Source organism: Cavia porcellus, unplaced genomic scaffold (assembly GCF_034190915.1).
Source record: "Cavia porcellus strain 051 isolate PalLab524CR breed Dunkin Hartley unplaced genomic scaffold, mCavPor4.1 scaffold_10, whole genome shotgun sequence".
In the NCBI taxonomy this organism is placed as follows: Eukaryota; Metazoa; Chordata; class Mammalia; order Rodentia; family Caviidae; genus Cavia; species Cavia porcellus.
The window spans coordinates 57,038,377-57,061,859 of NW_026947493.1; the positions used below are offsets into that span (position 1 = coordinate 57,038,377).

Here is a 23,483-nt window from a genome sequence, read left to right on the forward strand (position 1 = left end):
ATTTTGAATCAAAATAGAAATTATAGCCATTAAGACCAATAAAAATAAGAATACCAACTTTTCATTCATTAGCAAATACAAATGCAAATAAATTAATCAATAATTCAAGAATTTAAAATAAAGCAAATTAAATATAAAAGCTAGACTGCGAAGTAGCCTCCCATCTCAGCTCCGTGAGCCCTTAGGATTCCCTGAGCCCAGCGATGCCATCCATGGCCCGGCTCCTGCCAGAGGCATAAATGAAGGACGTGGTGCCTTCTCGTGCCCTCAGCGAGGTCTGCCTGTGCCTTCTCTGCCGTGATGACACAGACACCGTAAAGCACCTGTGCAGGGACTGGCTCCCCACCGAGTACCCAGACTCATGGTACCGTGATATCACATCCAACAAGAAGTTCGTCTCTCTGGCTGCCACTGTGTGGTACCAGGGGTACCATTATGGGGATGATGGCAGCTGAAATTAAGAGCAGGACTAAAACACATGAAGAGGATGGAGATATCCTAGCCTCCAACTTCTCTGTGGACACACAGAATGTGTACATTCTAAGTCTGGGAGTAGTGAAGGGATTCAGAAAGTATGGTTCCCTTTCACTTGGAAGTTTAAAGAATCACATATCAACCACTGTCCATGATCACAGCAAAGCCATCTACCTACACATCCTCACCACCAACAACGTGGCAATAAACTACAAAAACAGAGGCTTTAGGCAGCATCACTCTGCCTGATTACTACTCCATCCAAGGGGTTCTCAAAGATGGCTTCACTTATGTCCTTTATATCAATACTGGCCACCCTCTCTGGACTATCTTAGAATACGTCCAGCATCTGGACTCAGCAGTCACCAACCTGAGCCCCTGCTCCATCTCACACATACTGCCAGGCCCACAGCCTGCTCTGCACTTCCTACCAGGGATCTCTACTAATGGTGGCATTGAGTATAATCCCTCCATGTGATGCCAGAGGGGCAGGCTTCACCAGGCCTCACACTTTACCACCCTGCAGAGTCCCCCTGCTTGTCCACCTGACCTCTGCTGCTCTCTGCAAGGAGCTGGCATCCACTTGCCAGCCTGTTGACCTGCCTGCTCCAACTGCAGGTGCAGTGCTATGTGGGTTTGGGAACAGAGTATGTACCCAGTGTCCATCAGGCTCCTTGGCTCTACTCCTTGCTTCTGGAAACTTCTGCCTTCACATAGTGCCATGGTCATGCCTCCATGCACTTATGCCAGGCCTCTCCCGTTGCAGTCCCCTCCCATCAGCTCCTTCCTGCAAAGCCACATTGAACTTTCTGCTGCAAGGGAGAAACTGTGTGGAGACCATTGAGGTTGAAGACATAGGAACATTAGAACAATAGAAACAGAGTCAAGGGAATGCCAGTCCTTTTGCTGAGCATCAGCATGGAGAAGCCTCTGTGAGAAGCTGGCGAGGGATGTGCAGAGGAGGCACAGCTCTCCATGAGAGCACAGAGCTCCAGGGCTTAGCCCCTGGTAGAGACCAGCCATGGGACATTTTTCTGCTTCTTCGTGGCCTGCTTCCTGCTACATATTTCCCTCTCTGGGGAGACCATCCTGCCTGTTGACTCATGGAATGCTCCATGCAACTGACCTGCAGAGAGGTGATGGTGATTCCCTGGGGGCCCAACCCTGCCTGTCTTTTATGAGCTGAAACTCCAAGCCTGGCCAGATACAACAGGAAGTATGTCTCCACATTGGGCAACCCTGCTACAATGGGCTATTTTGCCTAGCATTAGGGGCAAGAGACAGTCCATGCACAGCAAAGGTTGTGAAAGCCTCATAAATCATGCTTGCAACGTGGATATGTCACACATTTTTAGCATCTCGCACCCTGAGCCTCAGGCTTCTTGCTGCCACATCCTGCCCAGTATTGCTGCACTGTCACAGGAGCCAGGGCAGAATGTCTTTTCAGTCCCTCGTTGTGCAGCCTGAACGGAAGAGAGGAGCAGCCTTGAATCTGGGCCTTGGTGACTGAGTGCTTCCTCCAAGGGTCCTCATGATGCAGACAGGATCCACCCAGGAAAAACTCCCCCCAAAAGTGTTGGCCACCTGGAGGCCCAAGTGTGCTGACTGCCATTGGCTATATGCTGAGGTCCTAAATCTAAATCCTCTCTCTCCTCTCAATCAGCCGTGCTCATGTGACTTTTATTTCTGTCCTGTGTGGTCAGGAAAGAATCTTCCAGAAGGCTCCCCCTTGGACATTTGTAATCCAGCTCAAAGGCCTGGCTCCTCCTTATCTCCCTTCTGAGGTCTAATCACAGCAGTGTCCAGCTCAGTGCTGAATAGATTGTAGCTTTTTGTCTCATTACAAATAGACTACAATTGGTAAACAAACAAAACAAGCATAAAACTAGATGAGGGCAAATAAAGAGAATGAGAAAGATGCACAGTGAAGACGATGAGTATAAAAAGTAAGTGGGGACTTAATTCTTACGTTTAAAATGAAAATTATATGCTAAATATTTCCCAGTTACAATTGAATATGTAAATAATTCATCGCAACTGCCCTCACAAGACAGTAATTTGTGTGTTGCTTTAATAGATGAGGAATTATGAACTTGGAGAAGTTAAATTTCTTAAGTAAGGTTATGCAGTTTATAAAAGGTGAGTTTGTAATTTGATCATTTTTCTCTTTGACCACAAACTTCATTCCTCTCATGACGCAACTGGTGGTTTCAGTACATTTGTTCGTGCATTGCCCACTTCCATTTTTCAAGCCAGCAGTGACCATCTCAGGCTCCTCAAGGAGCATTGTGCCGGCTCAGCTTGCTATAAAAATCTTTCCAATTACATTTTCTCTATTTTAGGAGAATTGATAAGCACCATTAATTCTACTGCAACCTTCGTTTCCTTTCGCTATGCTCTATATCCCAGGTTGTGGGGATAAGATGTGGAAAAGTCCGAGGGGCCTACCATCACAAGCAATGCTGTGTTGCTCTTCCATGCACTGACTCTTTGAAGGCAAAATATGCAGTTAATGTCATATGAAAACATATAGAAATTGAAATGGAAATAAATAAGTTAAAAGTAAGAATGTCCAGGTGAGCTTAGTTGCCTGTGGCATAAGATACTCTAGATGGTTTAGACATAAAGTGATGATCAGAGATATAGAATAACTCGTTCAGAGAATCTTTAGGAAGGTGATCACAATACAGCCAAACACAAAATTTTGCTAAAGAAGCTGGTTGATTTCAGTGACATAGAGGCTACCTGCAGCTTCTTCTGACTGAAGGGTGTTTTGCTTGCTTCTATTAACTCTACTTGTGTTTAGCGGATTCATACAGGGTTTCCACACATTGCCTGGGTTAACATGCTTCTAATACTAGTTGGGTTATGACTTCTGAATGCAAAATCCTTGTTGGCACTCATATCATCAGAGCTGAAACTTAATATCTAATATCTTTATCTAACACAGGAATACACGTATGAAAGAATGTAGTGGTTGTATATATTCATTTTTTTCTTTTTGGAAGACAAGATTAATCTGTAGAGGATATCACTGCTGCAGGAAAGATACTGAAAATATTTTAGTCAAAAAAGATAAAAAGGTATAAAGGTAGACTTAAATGGAAAAATGAATGTGTTCTGCAAAAATTCATATTAATTTCTAATATTTTTTGTGTGCAATTAATGAAGCATTCAGAAAATATTGAAATCAACTATAGTCCTTATTAGAAAAATCAGTGTTGGGTGAAATAAATCAGGATGTTGCCCTAACCCCAAAGAAAGGAAATTCAGTTTCTTTCACACATTATTTTTTAAAACTCTTCAAGGATTAGGCAGATAATTTTCAGGCTATTTAAATGTTTCCAGGACATAAAGGAAGAAGAAAAGCTACCCAGTAACACTTTAACAAAACCTAATAGAGTATAAAAAGAAAGTATCAATCTCAATTATGAATGCAGATGCAAAGTGGGAAGTAAATTATCAGCCAATGCTATCCAGCTTTATTTAAAGGACTTAATCCATCACGGCCAGCGGGGTTTACTTCATGAATGCAAGAATGGATCAATATTAAGAAATCTATTAATCACATCCTCCGTATTCACAGATCTAAATGGAAATACATTTAACTATTCCCATATGGAATTTTACTGATTTTTTTCCCACTGAATTTTAGTGATTATTTCTGGCTTCAATACAATATAACAAAATGTCACAATCTGTGTTTAGTTGACCAGTTTATGAGGAAAAAATTAGTAGGTACCAGTATTCTAAAACAGAGGCAACACTTTCCTCATTTATAGATAATTATCTATGATTCTTTAAGCAATAAAATCAAATAGTGATGGTCATGGTTTTGGGACCTGACATCCGATTAAGCCACTTACTTCTTTGACTAATTATGTAATCTTAGACAGCAGTTAAACTTCATTAAAGCTCACTTTGCAGAGGTTAAAATTAAGTCTTTTTGAGTCCACTCTTTATGGTGATGGGAGTGCCAGAAGCACTCAGCCTGAATGTGACCCAGGGCAAGTTTTGGGGAAGAAATGAAAACAGAAAAAAAAAAAAAAAAGATAGAAAATAAAGGTGAAATTCATTCATCGGTGAAGCTCAACCTTGAAAAAAAGGGCAAATATAAGTAGGTAAGAAAACCAGAAAATCTGATATGCGGGAACAAGATAATTACAGGCACAAGAATGAAAACTATAACTGAAAAGTAAAATGTATTGGAAAGTTAAAAGGGGTTTTGAAAGCCTGTGCATGAAGGTGATAAATGTGTCCCCTGCTAAGACTGTACCTCCTGTAAGTAAAAGAATATGGTAAAAAAAATTGAGGACATGTTGTTTTTTAACAATAGTCAGTACGATGGGGCTAATTTTTATAAAAGGTAGAGATTAAAGACACAAAAACCCAGCTTGCGGCCTATTACCCTTGTCCACTTGGGTTATGGTTTGGATCTGAACCAGGATCCTGATGATAGAATAAAAAGCAGTTGTTATGTACCCATCTTTGAAAAATGTAGCTATTAGATGCAGATTACAGAATGCACTGGGAAATGATTTAATTTCTATCCAAAACTGACTTGTTTGAGTCAGGAGTCTATTCACTAAAAAAGAACACAAACAAAAGGGAATTTTTTTTTTTTATGGAAAGCGTAATTCTCTTCATTTTCTTTCAGGTTTGTTTTTGTTTAATAAAGGATTTAATACGGAAATGTAAACTAGCAGTATTATATTTAAATTCAGACAAATCTCAAGCTCAAAACTACTTCAACCTTCCTTAATAACTTGAAATCAGTGCTATTAGCTACATCCTTTATAATGTTATTTATTATCAGAAAATGCTTCATACCTCCTCAGTATTGGCTGCTCTAGATTTGAGAGTTAAAATTTCAATAAGAGGGGAGTTAAGAAAAAGAGAAACAGTGAGAGAAGGATGATAATTAACATTCAGATCTATTCTAAGAAAACATTAAATTACTTTTTTTATTTTCATTCAAATTGAGAATTAGTAGGAATACAGTGTTTGAAGGATCATCAATATTATGTTAAATTATGCCAATGTACCCTGTTCAAAGAATCATTGGATCTATGCTCTCCAAGGCAAATATTCACAGGGTTGTTTGGCTGTTGAAAGAGGCAGATGGTAGAACACTGTGTTTCATGCTTTGACTCACACAATTGCATTGTGTGTTAGATTCTACCTGCTGCTTTTTGACTTACCTGATCCAGGGTGGAACCCGGTATCCTGCATTTCTAACCAGCTGCACTTGATATTGAAGATATCTATGCAATACATTTTGAGTAGAAAAAATCAAGGTTCAGAGTTTAGGAAAAAAAATACATTATATAATCAATATTCCCCCAAAGTAGGTTTTAGCAATCATCAGGGAGGGCTGGAGCTGTGTGACTTTCTGTGTTAAATGATCGAACTCAGTTTTCATGTTTTGTTTGATTTGATGACTGTTTCTGAACACTAGCCATGATGCTGGAAATGCCTGATCACACTGCAGAACGTGAAGTTGCAGGTCTTTTTCAATCTAGTTACCTGAAATGGAATCATGAATTGTGACAAATTCGTAATCTTAGCTCAGGATGGCCTTAGGTGTCGTACTTCTCTGAAAGCAGTACTTCCGGTTCTAATGTTGCTGTGAGATTCTCAACAGTCTGTTCACGTTTTTCCTCTTTGCTTTGAAGTTGCTTTGATCTCTCAGGGACCTGAAGAAGATGGGAAACTTTCTAGCCTTTTAAGAAAATATCTCTCAGCCACACCCATTATAAATAAACACACACACACACACACACACACACACACACACACACTAAAACATTAAATCCAAAAATTTCCTACATATAATTCTATTTGCTGAATATGTGATTACAGATTTAATATAAAAATTGTAATTTAAGTAGAAAGTAGTTTAGTTTAATTTCCATACCTTCCACCCTTTTTATCCATCCCTAGAAATCCATAATCTTGACTTTTTTCCCTATAATTGTTAAAAAGCCAATTAATGGGTAGGATTAGGGTTGGAGTTAGGGTCAGTTTTAGGATTTAGGGTTAAAGTTAGGGAGTTAGGGTGAAGAGGTTAGGAATTTTGGATGAGGACTGTTGTTAAGAGTTAAGGGTAAAGTTAGGCTTTAAAGTGAGAGTGATGGTTCAGAGTAAAGTTTAGGGCTAAGGATATAGCTAGAGCTTAAGGGTTACAGGTAGGTTCAGGGGTTAGGAGTTAATGTTTGGGGATTAGGGATAGAGTTAGGGCTATGCGTTGGGTGTTAGTGTTAGAGTTTTTAGATTTAACCCCTGGTTTAGGGTTTAGCGTTAGCAATAGTGTTAGGATTAGAGTTTATTAGGTTAGGGATAAGTATTAGAGTTATAGTTTGTGTTAGATACTATGTTAGGGTTAGAAGTTGCCGGTTAATATTATGGTCCTTGTTAATGTTATTTTAGTGTTATGGTGATTTGTAGAGCTGAAGTTTGGTTTAAGAGGTGAGATTACTGATTGTAGTTAGGAAAAGATTTATGGTTTATGGTTAGGAACAAGATTAGCTTAAATCTAGAGTTCAGAGTCAGGGTTAAATTAAGACTGAGAGTGCTTCTGTCTTATTTTCCTGGGAGTTAAGGTAATTCCATTAATTTTTGGACCACTTTATTGATCTGTGTCTTTAGCAATTAATGAGTCATGAATTTGTTATTTTTTGGCAATTAAAAGTTATTTTAATTGTAAGAGTTGTAACTATCCCCTTTCTATTCTTCCCAGGTATGCTACATTCCAGACCATGTCCCTGCCCATTTCTGGGCATTCATCTAGTACAGAGAGAGAATGAACCATTGACTTGTTAGTTACTTACTTCTCACGATGTTTGTTTAAGCTTATACACATATCTTTATTTGGCCTGGAATTTATGTATACTTTTCCCTTTAATAAAACATTTTTATATGTATATGTATATATAACTATTTTTGTATATTTTATATAAAATATTAAATATTTTGTATTTTTGTATATATTTCATATTGTATATGTAAATATTTTATACTTATATAATCATGTACTGTGTGTAAGAACTTTTATACTTACATACTCATGTATCTGATTTATATATATATATATATATATATATATATATATATATGGTGTGTGTGTGTCTTATGGTATATAATAAAGCTTCTGTGTAAAGCTTTTTTTTTTGAAAAATTAATTCATTAAACAAGCAGTGTAAGAATAAATAAATTTCATTCTATAAGTGAGCATTTAGATTGAAAGAGTTCTTTCCCCCTTTTCCTCCATTTCCCATACAGAAATTTTTATCACAATTTTCCCATAAGAAAATTTTAAAAATATTCTCTGGAAAAGAATAATATAAATTTTTAGTTTTTTGTCATGCTTACTTTCATTTATTTTTGAAATAGATTTTCTTGAATGCCATATATATATGTGTGTACATATATAACAGCCTTCTCAGTTTTCAAACAATTTTAGATTTTATCAATTTGATAAATATTATTCTCCCTAGCATGAGGAATATCTGTAAAATATTCTCACTAGTTGGCTCTTATTTTTAACAAGGAAGTCATCTTCCTTGTGTACATGTTGAGGATATCATGTAGTTACTTCATTACAAGAAAGTAAATCCTCAGTAATATTTAGCCTTTGCTTATTCATGATATGCTGAATTTTGTTCTGTTCTTGGAAGAGTTCAGCATTTCCTTGAGACAATTACGTTCTTAAACTTTGGAGTTGAGATATATGTTAATTATGCCATATACTTTGGTATGAATGGAGCTATTACAAATATCATTAATTTCTAACTTTTATCACAATTTTTCCAGTTGGAAGAGTTTACATGGGAGAAATAGGCTGAAAAATATAGATAGTCAAAATATGATTGTGCTCATAAAATCTTTGTTACATTAATTTTTTTCATTTTAACTAATTTAAGTATTGGACTTCTAGCATTTTGGGGGAAGACAATTTAAAGTAAAGTTATACTTTATATTATCAGCAAATTAAAAATATTTATTCAATTTTAAATTATCTAAACCAATCAGCTAACACTCTTCCAAAAATCTTTCTCTAATCCCTACACTGTTTCAAAATGTAACCATTCTAGATGCTTTGTTCTTCAAACAGGTATCCTTTCAAATTAATTGGTATGCACTTACAGTACTTTATGAATAATTTGTTGCCCTTTTATAGTTATTCATCTCCAAACTTCTTCTAACTTTCTGATTATGATAATGAAGGAGCACTTTATGGCTGATTGGCTAATTTAGAGATTATATCAGATGACATAGAAGATACCCAGGATTTGACTTCTTGTTCTTTTACTAGTAACTTTTCAGTCTTGATCTTTTCAATACTTGTTTTGTTTTTCTTATCTCAAATTCATTTTTCTTCAATGATTCTTTCTTCCCTGCTAATTTCTTTCATTACTTATAATCTGAAGATTTAAAAGTGTTACTAAATTTTACAAAGACTCCAATTTTTAAATGTCCATTAATCCTTGATAAAGCTGTAAAATAAATGAAATCTCAATTAATGTAGGAACATATATGCATATATGTATAAATGAGAATGGAAAATTAATATTTAATTTTATCACTATCTAGTTCAAATCCACTAGTATAATTTTGAACATAAGAAAGACACACAAATAAACATAGAAGATGAATATATTTAGATAAAACTTAACAGATAAAATTAACCTGAGATCATCTATTCATATTAGAGGGGCACATAAAGAAGGGATTATATTTTTGAAATAACAAACTGTAGAATTATGGGGTTCTGAACATATATTATTTTTTGATGTAATTGGTAGTTGTATTTACAGCTTGCTAAAAATTCTCAATAAGGTAAATACTTATGATTTTGCATTCATAATATATTGGGCAAAGTTTAACATTAATTTATTTTTTAAAAATAACTTCCATTTAAAATGTTTTTAAATTTAAAATTTTAGGTAATAAAAATGGTAAAATGTACAGACATGTGAAATAAACTAGGATTTGCAATACTTATTTTCCGATGTAATTTTCAAATGGTTGTTGTTATCGCTTAGTAAGCTTTCATAAGAAATGTGTGACAATTTCTTCTTATCTCCACTGACATAAGGATTTAATTGACACAGTGCATAAATGTATGGCTAAGTGCTTAGAAGAACAGTGTGGGGAGAACAGTGGGAAACAGGTTGGGTTCACATGCTGGGTAATGCTAAATCCTATTATAAATAATGGAGTAGGAGAAGTGTGAGATGTGGACCTTTGACCTGTGTTTTGAGAATGTTATAGGAGAAAATGTGTAAAGAGGATTAAATTGGAGAAAAGAATAAGAGTTTTGAGAAGTTTTCAGAGCTCCTACTGTCTTTATTTAACGTGATAAAAAAGACTCATGGCAGTTAGACACCATAGAAAACTGCAGAGCCCAGGTTTCTAAATAAAAAAAAAAAAAAAATATATATATATATATATATATATATATATATATATATATAATTTCTTGACATTAGAATTAAGAACAAGTGGCTAGAACAGGTAACAACTGAATATTCTAGGTGAGACAAGATGATGGCATGAAGTAGGGAATGGGAATACAAATAAGCTGACTTTTTAAAAAGACTTTGTAAAGGTGTAGCTGACAGAATTTGGTAAATTACACCAAAGCAACAATATTTTTGGATTCCTACTTTGGCTGTCTGGAAGAAGGGGAGAGGAGGATGAGTAAATTTGGGAGAGTAGAAAGTGTATTATTTTTCTGAATACAAATCACAAGTTTTAGTCGGGAAACAACAATGGGTTCAGGAGTTCTTTTTCCTACTGAGATGATAGCATGTCAAAATGACTGATTGGTTCAGCTAATTGAGAGATTTACTCAGACCAATTGTAGGAACTAGATTGACTGGGCAAACAGGTAAATAAATGCAGTTTTTCATTTTTTTACTTGATTGTTTTATCATGGTGTAGACAATTGAATTTTCCCTCATAAATATGCTCGTGTGTGTGTGTGTGTGTGTGTGTGTGTGTGTGTGACAGAGAGAGGGAGAGAGAGAGAGAGAGAGAGAGAGAGAGAGAGAGAGAGAGAGAGAGAAATATTTGTCTCTTTGTACTGTATTCTGGGACTCATTTGAACTACCTCCGCTGGGAGGTGACAAAAAGGTCTTTGTACAGCTGCAGCAACATTTCCCCTCAGCAACATAGCTTTGAAATACATCATTCAAAATTCTTTATATGTAATGATTCATTTATTTGGAAAGAGTTATTTAGTTCTCACTGTGAGCAGGGAACTGCACAATGCCTAGGGATAAAAAAGTATGTAAAAACAGACACCTGCTTTGCACTCTGAGAATTGACTGATTAGTGTAGAAGCCAGATATCCCCCAACTCATTACAATGTATAATTATTTATTAATGAATATTAATAAATGCACTTAGGGAAAACACACATGCACTCACACACTGTACCAATGTGGGACTGAAATGAAGAATACAATTGGTATTCTCCACATGTAATCAGTATATAAAAAAGGAACAGAATATCTAGTGTTAGAGACCTAATAAAGTATTTTTTGAAGTAATATAAACAGAATTACACTAGGTTTGAAACTAAGTGTTGATCCAGATCAGTGAAGTTTGTGATTAAATCTTGTTCTAATACAGTTTGCTGAAAGTTGAATATATGGGTCTTTGATACTAGAAAAATTAATACAAGGGATTTTTCCCCTACTGATGTATTTCTCATTTCAAGATATGTAATTCAATTTGAAATGTTATGCAAAGTCGAAGTCTTGACCAATTTATTTGATTCTAAATCACACTTGGGAAACACTACTTTTTAAGCCTTACTATAATCTTGTAATGTATATAATTGATGTCTTATTTTCATGTGATTTAGTAACATGAGATGTATCTTCATTTTGTTTAATAGATTAATTTAAAATCTAACAAGTAGTCTACTGTCTTGGTAATGTAATTCCTGCTCTCCATTTCCACAGCGTGCCATCTGCTGATTAGACATTTTCAGCTGATTTTTTCCCAGGTATCACAAGACAAAGAGCCTGTGCTCTGAATCTAGATACCTGAGTATGAATCAAGATAGGCTCTTTTTAAAACAATCATATCTCCCAGATTATTTGACATAAGTCATATTTTTGAGAGATAGGGCCAGCTAGAGGCATCCACAAAAGAGCCATACGAGGGAGAATGTTAAACAGAAGAGTAAAGGGGTGAGAGAACACAGGTAATATTGCTAAAAATAGAGAGCACATATTTTAATTCACTTGTGGAAAATAAAAGACTTTATGACATGGGTAGGAGGGAGAGCAGAATAGTGGTTACAGGGAAGTAGAAAAGAGAGAAGGAGGACTATATGGAAGTAGCCAGTGGGTACCAAAACACAGGAGGGAAAAGAAGTTCCAGAGTTATAGAGCAAAACAGGACAACTGTCATCGACATCTTAATTGTACATTTTGAAATAACTAGACTAGAAGATTTGAAGATGCCCAATACATGGAAATAATATTTTTAAAAGACTGGAAATAATAATCTAGCTTCATCATTACACATTGTATACCAGTATCAAATTATATTGTCACACAAATGAGTACAATTGTATGACAGCTAAAAGTCAAATTTTAAAATTAAAAACATAAAATTATTAAACATCAAAAACATCTAAGTGAACCTGAGAATAAAATTATGAAGCACACTTAACACTACAGTAAAGAAAACAAAAATATTTATAGTAGATGAAGCAATTTTCTACAGTATCCTGATAAAAAGCTTAAGATTTTAAAGTACATGAAAGATTTTCAGAGCAGCAAATAATCTAGCTTTGATGAAAATAAAATTAAGAAATTATAATCTTGAGCAATATAAAGAACTCCAATAATACATGCCACATATTAAGTACTCAGCATTAATATTTCATGAGTAATGAGACCCTTATTGCTTAGGGATATAATTGTAAATACACAGAACAAAATATTAGCAAACAGAACTGAACACTGTAGATAAAACAAATACAATATAGAAACTACATTTACCAGTTATGTGTAAAATAACATTATGATCAAAGATGGTTTATCCCATTCATGCAAGGAAATACAATATTACAAACTCTACTATGTGTATATTAAATTGGTACTAATCTAACACTAGATACTCCTCCTTGACTCAAGGACTAATTTCCTAGTATCTGGGAAAAGTGCAGCAGAGAGTCTTCAGATAATGGTCATTTACAGGAAATTACTGCATGAAAAATGTCACCCTGTTCAAGTTTGAGCCCCTTTTTGTAGAACACTTGTATGCAATTAGTGGTCCATCATGGAGTTTCAGAACATGGTTCCCACCCACAAACTCAGAAAAAGTCTGCAATAAAAATGAAAACCTTTTGTATATCAAAAGATATTTCATGACTGTATTTTTATTATTTTAACTTGTCTTTATATTTTATTATATATTTATGGATTTATAAACATCATTTATTATTTTTCAATTTTCGAATATTTTATTAATAAAATTCTAACTTGCTTTTTGATGTAATGTTTTATTTGTATTTTTAATATGGCAAACATGGCCTTAGTGTATTTATTTTTAATTTCTGTATCACAATGAGTTGCGAGGCTATTCCTCAGTGTGCATATTTATTCTCATATTGGTATAAATTGAAATGTTTTGCATTTTATTTTATCAATAATGTGGCTACAGACATTATTTCAATATGATCTTGTGCATAAAGTTTTCTCTAGGTAGAAAGACATAAAAGGGAAGCAGGAAAATAGTACCAGGAAGGAATTACAGACTTTCATAGAGGAGAAGGAAAAACAGAGGGAGAGAGATGGAAATCAAATGTGACATAAAATTAATTTTGGCAAAAGAAGATACAATGTGTGTATACTATTTACCATACCCAATTTGTATAATTGTATATATACATATTTGTACATACAAATATATATATATATATATACATATACATATATGTGTGTGTGTGCATATATATGTGAAACTTTTCATATATGAGCAAAGTACCTTATTTTCTTAAGGCTTTCTCTCTTAAACTCATCATTATATGGAATTGATATCATGAACTCTGATTTTTGTTTGTTTCTTTATACTATGTAGTTGCATAATCTGTTCATGCAGATTCTTAGCAATTTTCTTTCAGATGAAGTTTTATGTAATATGCTAGTTGAAGGCAGTCTTACCTTATATTTTTTCAACAGCTTATTGAGGCATAATTAGATAACATACAATTCACCCACTTAAATTCAGTGGGTGAACATAAGTCAATAGATTTTACAAAACTACCACCACAATTTAATTGTAGAGCAATTTCCCCCTCCAAAAAAGAAATTCTGTACCTCTTATAATTTGTCTCTATTAATTTTCTTCCATTGTCTTCACTGCTATGCAAAACTAATCTAATTTTCTTTCTTGGTAGGCTTGTCTGTTCCAGACATTTCTTATAAATAAAATAATACAATATGTTACCTTTTATATCTGACTTTTTTACTTAACGTAATGTTCTTGAGGTGTGTCCACCTTGCAGTAGGTATCAACTTGCAGCCAAGTAAAACATGAACATACCACACTCATCCATAAGCAAATCGAAATTTGCATTCTTTCCAATTTGTTGCTTGTTTCATTCAGGTTATTATGGACATTCATATACATGCTTTACTTTTTAAAATTTCTCTTGGATGAGTTCCTAGGAAAGAAATTTCTGGACAATGCAGTAACATATTGTTGAATGTATGTATTTAGCATTTTAAGAAACATACAAATTGTTTTACAAAACACCTGAACTATTTACATTTCTTCCAACATTATATGAGGATTCCTGTTTCTCTACATTGTATCTTCTCTATGTTCTAGTCAACAGTTATTGCCAATAGGTGTAATTTATAATTGTAGCTGGTTAAGGGATAAGTATGAAGTGTTAGAGGATTTTGATTTTGATTGGTGTTCTTCAGCTGACACATAATATTAAGCATTTTTCATGTAGTTACTGGAAATGGTTAGCTTAAATATTATCATTTTAAAATTACCATTTTTGAATTGCATTGATGTTTCATTATTGAATTATAAGGTTTATTTATTTCTGGGTACAATTGCTTAATCAGATGTATAGTTGGCAAATATTTTATTCTGTCCTAAGCTATTTTTTTCAGTTTTTCAGTGGTGTGTTTTGAAACACAAAGGTTTTACTGAAATGAAATCTAGTTCATTTTATGTATGTTTTCTGGGCTTTTGATGTCACATCTAAGAAGGCTCCAATCTAATGCCATGACAATTTATGTCTGCATTTTCTTCTTAATACTCCATAGATTCACATATATAATCCATCTCAAATGAGCTTTTGAATGTGATGGGAGCTGAAGTCCAAGTTGGTACTTTCACACTTGGATACCCAATTGTCTGAATCCTATTTATTTAAAACACTGCTCCTTCTCTGTGATATTCCTTGTCATCTCAATTAAAAATTCAGTAGGCTCTAAATGTGTGACATTATTTCTGATCTCTGATTTCTGTCCCAGTGATTGGAATGACCAGCCTTATGCCACTGTCACCCACACTTGATTACTGAACAGTGTGGCAAGCTTTTGTATCAAGCTTTTGATATCAAGAGGTATAAATTTTTATACTTTTACTCCATTTATATTGCATGTATACTCTAAATCTATGAAAAATAATACTATATTTATACTACAAAATTGTCTACTATGTATTATATGTTAGATAAAAGTATCATTATTACTAGGATGTATTTTTATGCTATTTTGTCATTTTAATGTCTCTTATTGTCTGCTTACCATCGTTGCTATATGTATTTATATGCATCTTCCTTTATTACTATCCAAGGCAATTCATAAACTATCGATTTTTCCTTATTTTTGACTTAAATTTTATATGCTTTATATCTTCCTTGGTTAAATTTTTTTTTTTTTTGTAGCAGGATCAAACTCCTGACCTTGAGATTGCCAGGCAGGCACTCGTGTTGCTGAGTTATATCCCTAGACCGCTTGTTTGATTTTTACAACTTTCTTATCAACATATGTATTATCAAAAATACCTGTGAATCTTTCATTTAGAATAACATTTTGTGATCTTTAGTCATAAATTTTTATGCAGTTATGTTTTTATTTGATTTGCATCATATTCTGTTTCCTCGGTTTACAGATACTACCTGCTGCATAATTACCTTAAAACTTACTGTAATTTCCCCTAAGAGGGAAGTGGATATAAAAGTTCGATTCTGATATCTTTAATGGAAAGTAAAAATATATTCCTCAGTGTTTTCTTATTTAGGCAGAAATTATATCTCAATATCAATTTCTCTTAACAGGACTATTGTTAAATATCACTGTCAAAGACATTAAGAAATTTATGTTGAGATAAATTTATGATGATGTTGTTAAGAAATTCTTTTTACTTTTCTGTTTTTAGCCACACTATTTTCCTTAAGTTATTATTTAAAATTTAAATCCACTTTAAGGCAGGTAATAGAGTATATTTATTATTTGAATTTGGACAAATCATAAGAAATTGCTAATATTTAATCATTTTAATAACAAAAGAATAATGATACATATTTCATCCTTACAGAATTATTTCTTCTTCTTTTTTTGGTAACAGGAATTGAACTCAGGACCTTGTACTTACCAGGCAGGTGTGTGGGTCATTGAGCTATTTCCCTGGCCCCAGATTTCCATGCTGAGTTAAAAGAAAGTGACAATATTCATTCTTTTTCTATTGACTTGAATTTTTTCAACTTCTCCTTGTGGTTCTCAATGTAAACCTGAGACAAGCACATAATATGGGTGTCTGGGCTATAATTTCATCCCAGAAAAACTATGGAAACACGAAACCAATGACTCGGTTTGCTAGCCACGTAGCTACAGTGAGAGTCATAATTGCTGTTTGGGTTCCAGGGCCCAGACACATCACTGATTACAGGCCCTCGGATGAGTCACTTCTCTGCTATCCTGGACTGATTACTAGGATGAAATTGAGAGACTACATAGTTATCCTAAAGTGTTGTAGGCACCTATGAAACCCCATCTGAGCAAACATGCTAGGTTCTTGATTGAGAAGATCTAGTAGGCTAAAAACTTATTTTAAGAAATTAAAAGAACATTACACATCAGGCATCTAAATGGCAATTATTTATGAATTGTCAAAAGGCACGTGAAAAACACAAATCACACCCAAACATACCTGCATATTGTTTGCTATAGGTCCAAGGAACTCATGTGAACTCTACCAGGCACAGGCTATGAACTTTCCATGTGCTGTTTCCTTTAATGCTTCAAGTAACCCTACAAGGCAACATTTAGTTTTTCAATTCTTCAGATATGAATTCTCACACATGATTAATTATATCTCACGTAGCAGAGCCCAACACTGGTGTCTGCCTTTATTACTTTCCCAAACTGATCTTTCTACTCCATGATTTACTATGAGGTTAATAAATCCTTCTAGTGCTCAGTGTTAGGTTTCTTAGCCCAATGGCAAACATGGCATGTCTATTATCTAGATTATGTATTTAGGTAGTAGGTATCTAAGTGAATATCTCATATACTTTTAATACAAAACCATTATCAAATGTATTTCATAGGTATCAAGTCTGCTTTTATATGTAATCGATATTCTCAGTAAGTTTTTTGTCGTTGAGTTTTTAAACCAAATCCATTATTGCCTTAAATCAATATTAATACAATTTTTATTAGTTATTTTCATAGCTACTAAAGTTTTTGCTATATCAGAGTAAGCAGAATTTTAAAACAGGTCCCTTGGTATTATTTTCAAGCTTATGTTACTTTATAAGGCAAAAGAGAATATTTTTTGCTAGGTCTAACAATTCTAAAAGAGTTCCAAAAGCAGGATATTTTTCTCTGGAAGTCAGAGAGAATCAAGGCTTGGAGAAAGAACTGATGTTCCATTAATGGCTTTCCAAGAAAGAACTGATGTTCCATTAATGGCTTTCCAGGTGGAAAGACAAGTTCAAAACTAAAGAACATGTTCTAAGGCCTATGAATGACCCTTAACTGACTTTCAGCAAAGGAACCAGGACCTCAGTCCCACAATTACATAGAACTAGATGCTTTAAGAACTTGGACAAGCCTGGCAGTCAGTTGTTCTTCAGCTATTTCTAGGTAAGAGTCTGGTGTGGCCAACACCTTTAATATAGCTTGTGAGGCCCTAAGACCACACAAGAAATCTTGTCTCTTACAGGCTTCTGAATTTCAATAAAGAAGAAGTAAAAGGGGCTTAGGTGCTAAGTTTGTGGTTATCTATAACACAGAAATGGAAAACTACTGCATTATTAAAACAAGAAGAATCATAAAAGGTTTTCTCTTTCTACTTAAAGTCTTTCAAATAGTTTAATATATTTGAAAACGTTTTTTGTTTTGAAGAGAATAAAGCCAAACAAGGGAAAACAAAGTGGGGTCAGTCAAAACAAAATGATGGACATAGTACATGACTTAAAACTAAAATACAAGGTGATCAACAACGGTTACCATAATGTCTCTTGTTATCTTCAATAGAATTGCCCATATCATCAGGCATAAGAACATTGAACATAACAGTACAAAACAAAATCAGTAAAAACAAAACATTGGAGATATTATAGGATTTTTAAAAGAAGATAATAGTCAAACCACAACGGGTAGTGAATTTTACTGTCTTCAGAGTAGTTGCCTATAATCTCAGACTTTTTACTATCAAAACAGATTTGAATAAAATCAGTCAAAACAAGACAGTGATCAAACAAAACATTCAAACAAAATCAGTCAAAACAAGACAGTGAAAGCAATACAGGGCTTCAGATTAAGTTAATAGGAAATCAAAAATGGTTGCCATAGTATATCCTGCTATCTTTGGAATAGCTGTCTCTGCCATCAAATCTAGTACAAGTAGATAAACTGGAACAGAATATAATCAAATGAAACAGAGTGATGAACACAATATGAGTTTTAAAACATGACATAAGATTAACAATGTCCTCTGCCTTCCCTTTTTAGATAGTTCCTCCCCCTTCCCTTTCATAGGGCGTATTGTACATTTTATATCCCACTAATTCCTTTAGTTTTTAGAGAGGTAACCCACTATTTGCCTAAGTGATTCTGAACCTTTTTATCCCTGAGCATGATCTCAAATTGTATCCATTTACCTACAAGAGCCTCAAGGTTTTCCTTCCTTATAGCTGAGTAGTTCTCTGTTGTATAAAAGTGTTATGTCTTTCCAACAAATCTGCAGCATTTATCTGAATATCATTTCCTTTTACTATGCTTGGGAAGTTTTCTCTAAATATTTCTGTAAATAGCCTTTGTATTTCATTTGTGTTTACTCCTGTTTCTTCACTCACATTATTTAGTCTTAAATTATATATCCTCTTGTCATCTTCTAATCTTTGTATTGTTACTTCCTGGCTCCTTGTTTTTTTAAGAGCTCTTTCATTTCACAGTCACAAGCTGTAAAGCTGTCTTCAAGGTGTGTAGTCTATCTTCAAGTAATTTTGCCAGCTTTCATGGAGTTTTTAATTTTCTGGTAATCCCTTGAATCTGTTTTATGTATTCTAGATTTTTTTTTATATTCTTAATCAAACGCTTCCCTCCTTTTTCTATGCTCCTCTATTATTCTCTCTGTGTCTTCTTGAGAGGTGCTTAGCATTTGTTCTATTATTTTTCTTATATCTTCCTTTATTTGTATTGTTTCTGTTTTAAATTCTTTTATAGCTTCATGAAGCTTTTTCTTTGTGTCAGATGCTGTTGCTTTAGAAACTACAGGTGTGCAACTCCCGATTTCTTATGTGTTTACTTGTCCTGGGCCAGAACTGCTCGATTTGAATGCTGGAGACTGCCTTTGTTTCTTCCTCTTGTCATGCTCCTGATTTCTTCCACACAAGTGGATATTGGGCTCCCTGGCACTTCCCATATGAGTAATTATAACTCATAGCACTGAAGCGTGCTGGCTAGGGATTGCTGCTTTCTCCAATCTACTGATGACTACTAGAGTATAAGCAGGGGTGGGGCAGGCTGGCCTCTCCCTTCTGAGCTGGTTAACCACTGGGAGCCTTCCCCACATTAGTGTGTGCTGCATGGTCAGGGTTGGTTAGGGATAGCATTAGGGAAACCTGGTCTTCTCTAGAATGCTGTATTCCAGCGTCTGGCCTTTTTTCTTAGAGAGGCTTTTTACTTAGCTGCTTATTGTTCTGCCATCTTCCCAGAATTCCCTGACTATCTATTTTGATTTTACATCATAAGTAATAGAAGCAGATATTATTTTAAAGGACATTGTGCAAAGAGGGCCTGGAAATAAAAGTACCATATATGGAGCAGGTTTTGTAAACTTACATTCATATAAAATATTTCTATGCTTAGGTTACACCCAAGTGTATCTGATAATATAGTGAGCCTTAATAAGTACGTCAGTATTTTGGAGGAAATAAATTTTTCCCAGTGTAAAAAATTACATTTTACAGAACACCATGAAATATTTAGTAAAGTTTCTCTTTCCTTCAATACACTTTTAATGTTTTGAGAGAATTTGACTCATTTTACAAGTGGGATTTGTTTACCACTGGTTTAATATAAATCACAGTTGTAAGTAACTTGCAATGTTATGCCTTAAGGTTTCTGAATTTTTTTCTATTCCCTAACTTTCTCCTCTATAACAAAAACTGTCTTGGAAATTCTATTCCATCAAAATTTTATTTGTTTGAATCATATCAAGGAAAATATCTTTTCTCACTTGAATTCAACGTTTATATATGAGAGAAATATATCACATATTATAGACTTCAGGGTAATCTTCACCTCTTGGACATCTTTGGCTTTTGTTAACAACTATGATTTATTACCAAGTTGTGTTGTTTAAAATTTATTCATTGAATTTCAAATAAACACCATGCTCTATCCTGACATTTTATATACACACTGAGTAATCGATGGTCTTTACCTTTTAGTAATACTATGCAAACTAACGTGAAACATAAAATGTGATACATTTTATACATACTACAGGAAGAGAAGATAGAATTGTGATTCAATGCATACAGAAATTTAGGCACTACAGGAATTTATATGCTAAAGAAATTCAAATAACAAAGATATTTTATTTTTACTGTACTTGCTTAAATAACACAGGCAATGCTTTTTGGAATTTCATCCTCTCTATTAACAGCAAAATAGAAGCAAAAGGTAAAATTTACATTTAATATCCTAAAATAAAAAGTGAAAACAATAATTAGTATTTTTAATTTGTGTTTCTAAACTTTTGGAAGAGCTTTGATTTTTATTAAGTAAAGTTAATTAGAAAAGATATATCTTAGCATACTACCTGAATATTGACTCACTATATGCAAAAAGGACTTAAGAATCATTGTCAAATTTTGAATCCTAACTCTGCCAAGAAATAATTTTATATTTAACTTATTTATTCATTTACTCTTACTTCTAACAAAATCTTTGAATTCTCTTAGTTTTAGCTTGTTTTAATGGCAATGGTAATGTATTTCTTTAAGGACTACAAGGAGATTCATTATCAATAATACATATGAGATTTCATTTTAAGCTTTAATATATAAAAATAATAAAATAATGTTTATGGTTATTTTTAGTAATAATATCAAAAAAAGTGACCATTACTATTTCAGATCACTGACTCAGAATGTATTTTGTTTCCCAAAAAACTCAATATTCATTGCTATCTACATGGAAACTGATGTGAAATCAATGCTACGGTGTGGATTTATCTTTCAGAGTTCATGTGTTAGAAATTTGATGGCCACTGTGAAATTTTGAGCAATGAGGCCTTATTTTTCCTTGGCACTGGGGATCAAACCTAGGGCCTTGTGCTTACTAGACAAGTGCTTTGCCAGTGCATGCACCCCCAGCTGCACAAGTGGGGCTTTTAAGAGGTGGAGGCCTCCTAACTTAAATACCTGATGGGAATACCATTAATTACAGAGAATAATTAATGCAAGTAAATACTAGGTTAATGCCATTAAATATAAAGTTTTGCTATTCTTGTGGAATAGATTCCTTGTAAATAGATGAACTTCATCCTTCAAACTTTCTTGCCACTCCACCTTGCCGTGGAATGTCAAATGCTGACCCTTTCATTTCTACTTCCAGAGCTGTGAATATATTTTTGTTCTTTATAAATTACCTAATCTGAGGTATTCTGCTATAGCAACACAAATGGACTACAAATTTGGACTGGAAAGAAGGGTGCAACTATAATAAATTCCACAAGCGTGAAACAGTTTTGGAATTAGATGATTGCAGAAGCTGGAATAGTTAGTTGGAGCAGGTTAGAAAAAGCCTGTATTGCGACACATACAGTCTTAAGGGCAATTCTGCTGAGGATTCAGAAGGCAAGAAATTTGGGGAAAGAATGAAGTTCCTTAGAAATTACTTAAGTGGTCCTGATCAGAATGAGGTAAAAACATGAACTGTGAAGGCTGACATGATGATATCCCCAGAAAAAATTAATCATATTTCTTTAAGAATAAGAGCAAAAGTCATCCTTGTTGTAAAATAGTAAAGACTTTGTGTTCGTGTCTGAGTGATTTATGAAAGTCAAGATTTAAGAATGAGGAGCTAGGAGTTTTTGGCAAAAGACATTTCTAAGCAAAATCCTGTCAAGATGCCCCAGGACTTCTTTTAACTAAATATAATAAAATGAAAGAAGAGAGAGAAAAAATTCAAAAAACTCCAAGCCTGGCTATGTAAAGAATGAAAAAGCATGTAAAGGTGTACCTATGGGACCTCTGATAATGGGATTAACATGGAGAGAAAGAAGCTTGATGCTATTCATCATGACAGTGGGAAAACGACTTCAAACACATTTCAAGGCTTCCTTTTCAAGACAGGCTCAGAAATCTAAGAGGAAATTATGTTTTTGAGGTGATGGATATACCATAGGCTTATAACTCAGAGCTGTTACAGGACTCTCTTCCCCCAAATTCCATCACAGCATTCTTCAGTAACCTAAGCTGTGCCTCAAACAGGCCTAGTAAGAGTTTAGGTTGCTGTGGCAGATTCCACATTGATAAGCTTTAGTAGCATCCATATCGCTGATTTAGCAGATGTGAAAACTGAACAAGCTGTAGGACTATGCCATCCTCCGCTTATATTTTAGAGGTCCTATCAGACAGCCTGGAGGCCTATGCAGAAGGTTGTCACAGGGGCAAAAACACTGCAGAGTAACACTTTTACTCTCAGGGAAGTCCCAGGATAACCATGGGATCCAGCTGCCACACAGACCATGGAACTGTGGAGCTACCAGTGTGAGAGCAGCCTAGAGAAATTGCAGTTGTGAGAATCAAACCCATGATACAGCTGCTGCAGGCTCTAGCCAAATAGAGTCATCAGCAGGACTATCTGAGATCTTAGGGACCCAACGCACAACTGTGTTTAGGTGGTTGGACCTGGAGTCAAGGGAGAACACTTTCCATCTTTTACTTTTAATATTGTTTTCCTGTTGAGTTTTGGATCCTTTTGGAGCCAGTTACTTCTTTATTTTTTCCTTATGATGCTTTTTGGGATGAGAACATTTTTGTGTTTTGTGTACGACCCCATACCATATTTTTTAAAATTTATTTAAAGAAAAAGAAACAAAAAAATGGAGAAAAAAAGGGTAGAAATAATGCAGAATTACAGAAAAATAAACAGTAAGAAATCACCAGTTGATAAGTTACTTAGAAATAGTTGTTCAGGTTACAAAACTAAAGTTTGTAAAGTGACATTCAAATAGTGACAGTGCCAACCGTTCTGCTCAATGTTCTAACAAAAACTTAGTAATAAGGTTATCAGTCCCACACAATTGTTTTTTATCTTAAAGAGGGTAAGATTAAATATATAAAAACAGAACAAAACAGTTCAAAAAGAAACAATTTAAAGAAATACAGATTTCAAAGCAAGTCCACTGGAGATCTTCACCGTTTATCTTATTGTCTTTAGTTTCCTTCCAAATACTGTCCCCATCTTCACACACATTAAATACATAATGAATATTAT

General features: G+C 34.2%; 1 pseudogene; it reads left to right on the forward strand.

The window, feature by feature from the left end:
- The first annotated feature begins 239 nt into the window (after nucleotides 1-239).
- Nucleotides 240-952, forward strand: LOC100722786 (N-alpha-acetyltransferase 60-like; annotated as a pseudogene).
- The last annotated feature ends 22,531 nt before the right edge of the window (nucleotides 953-23,483 follow it).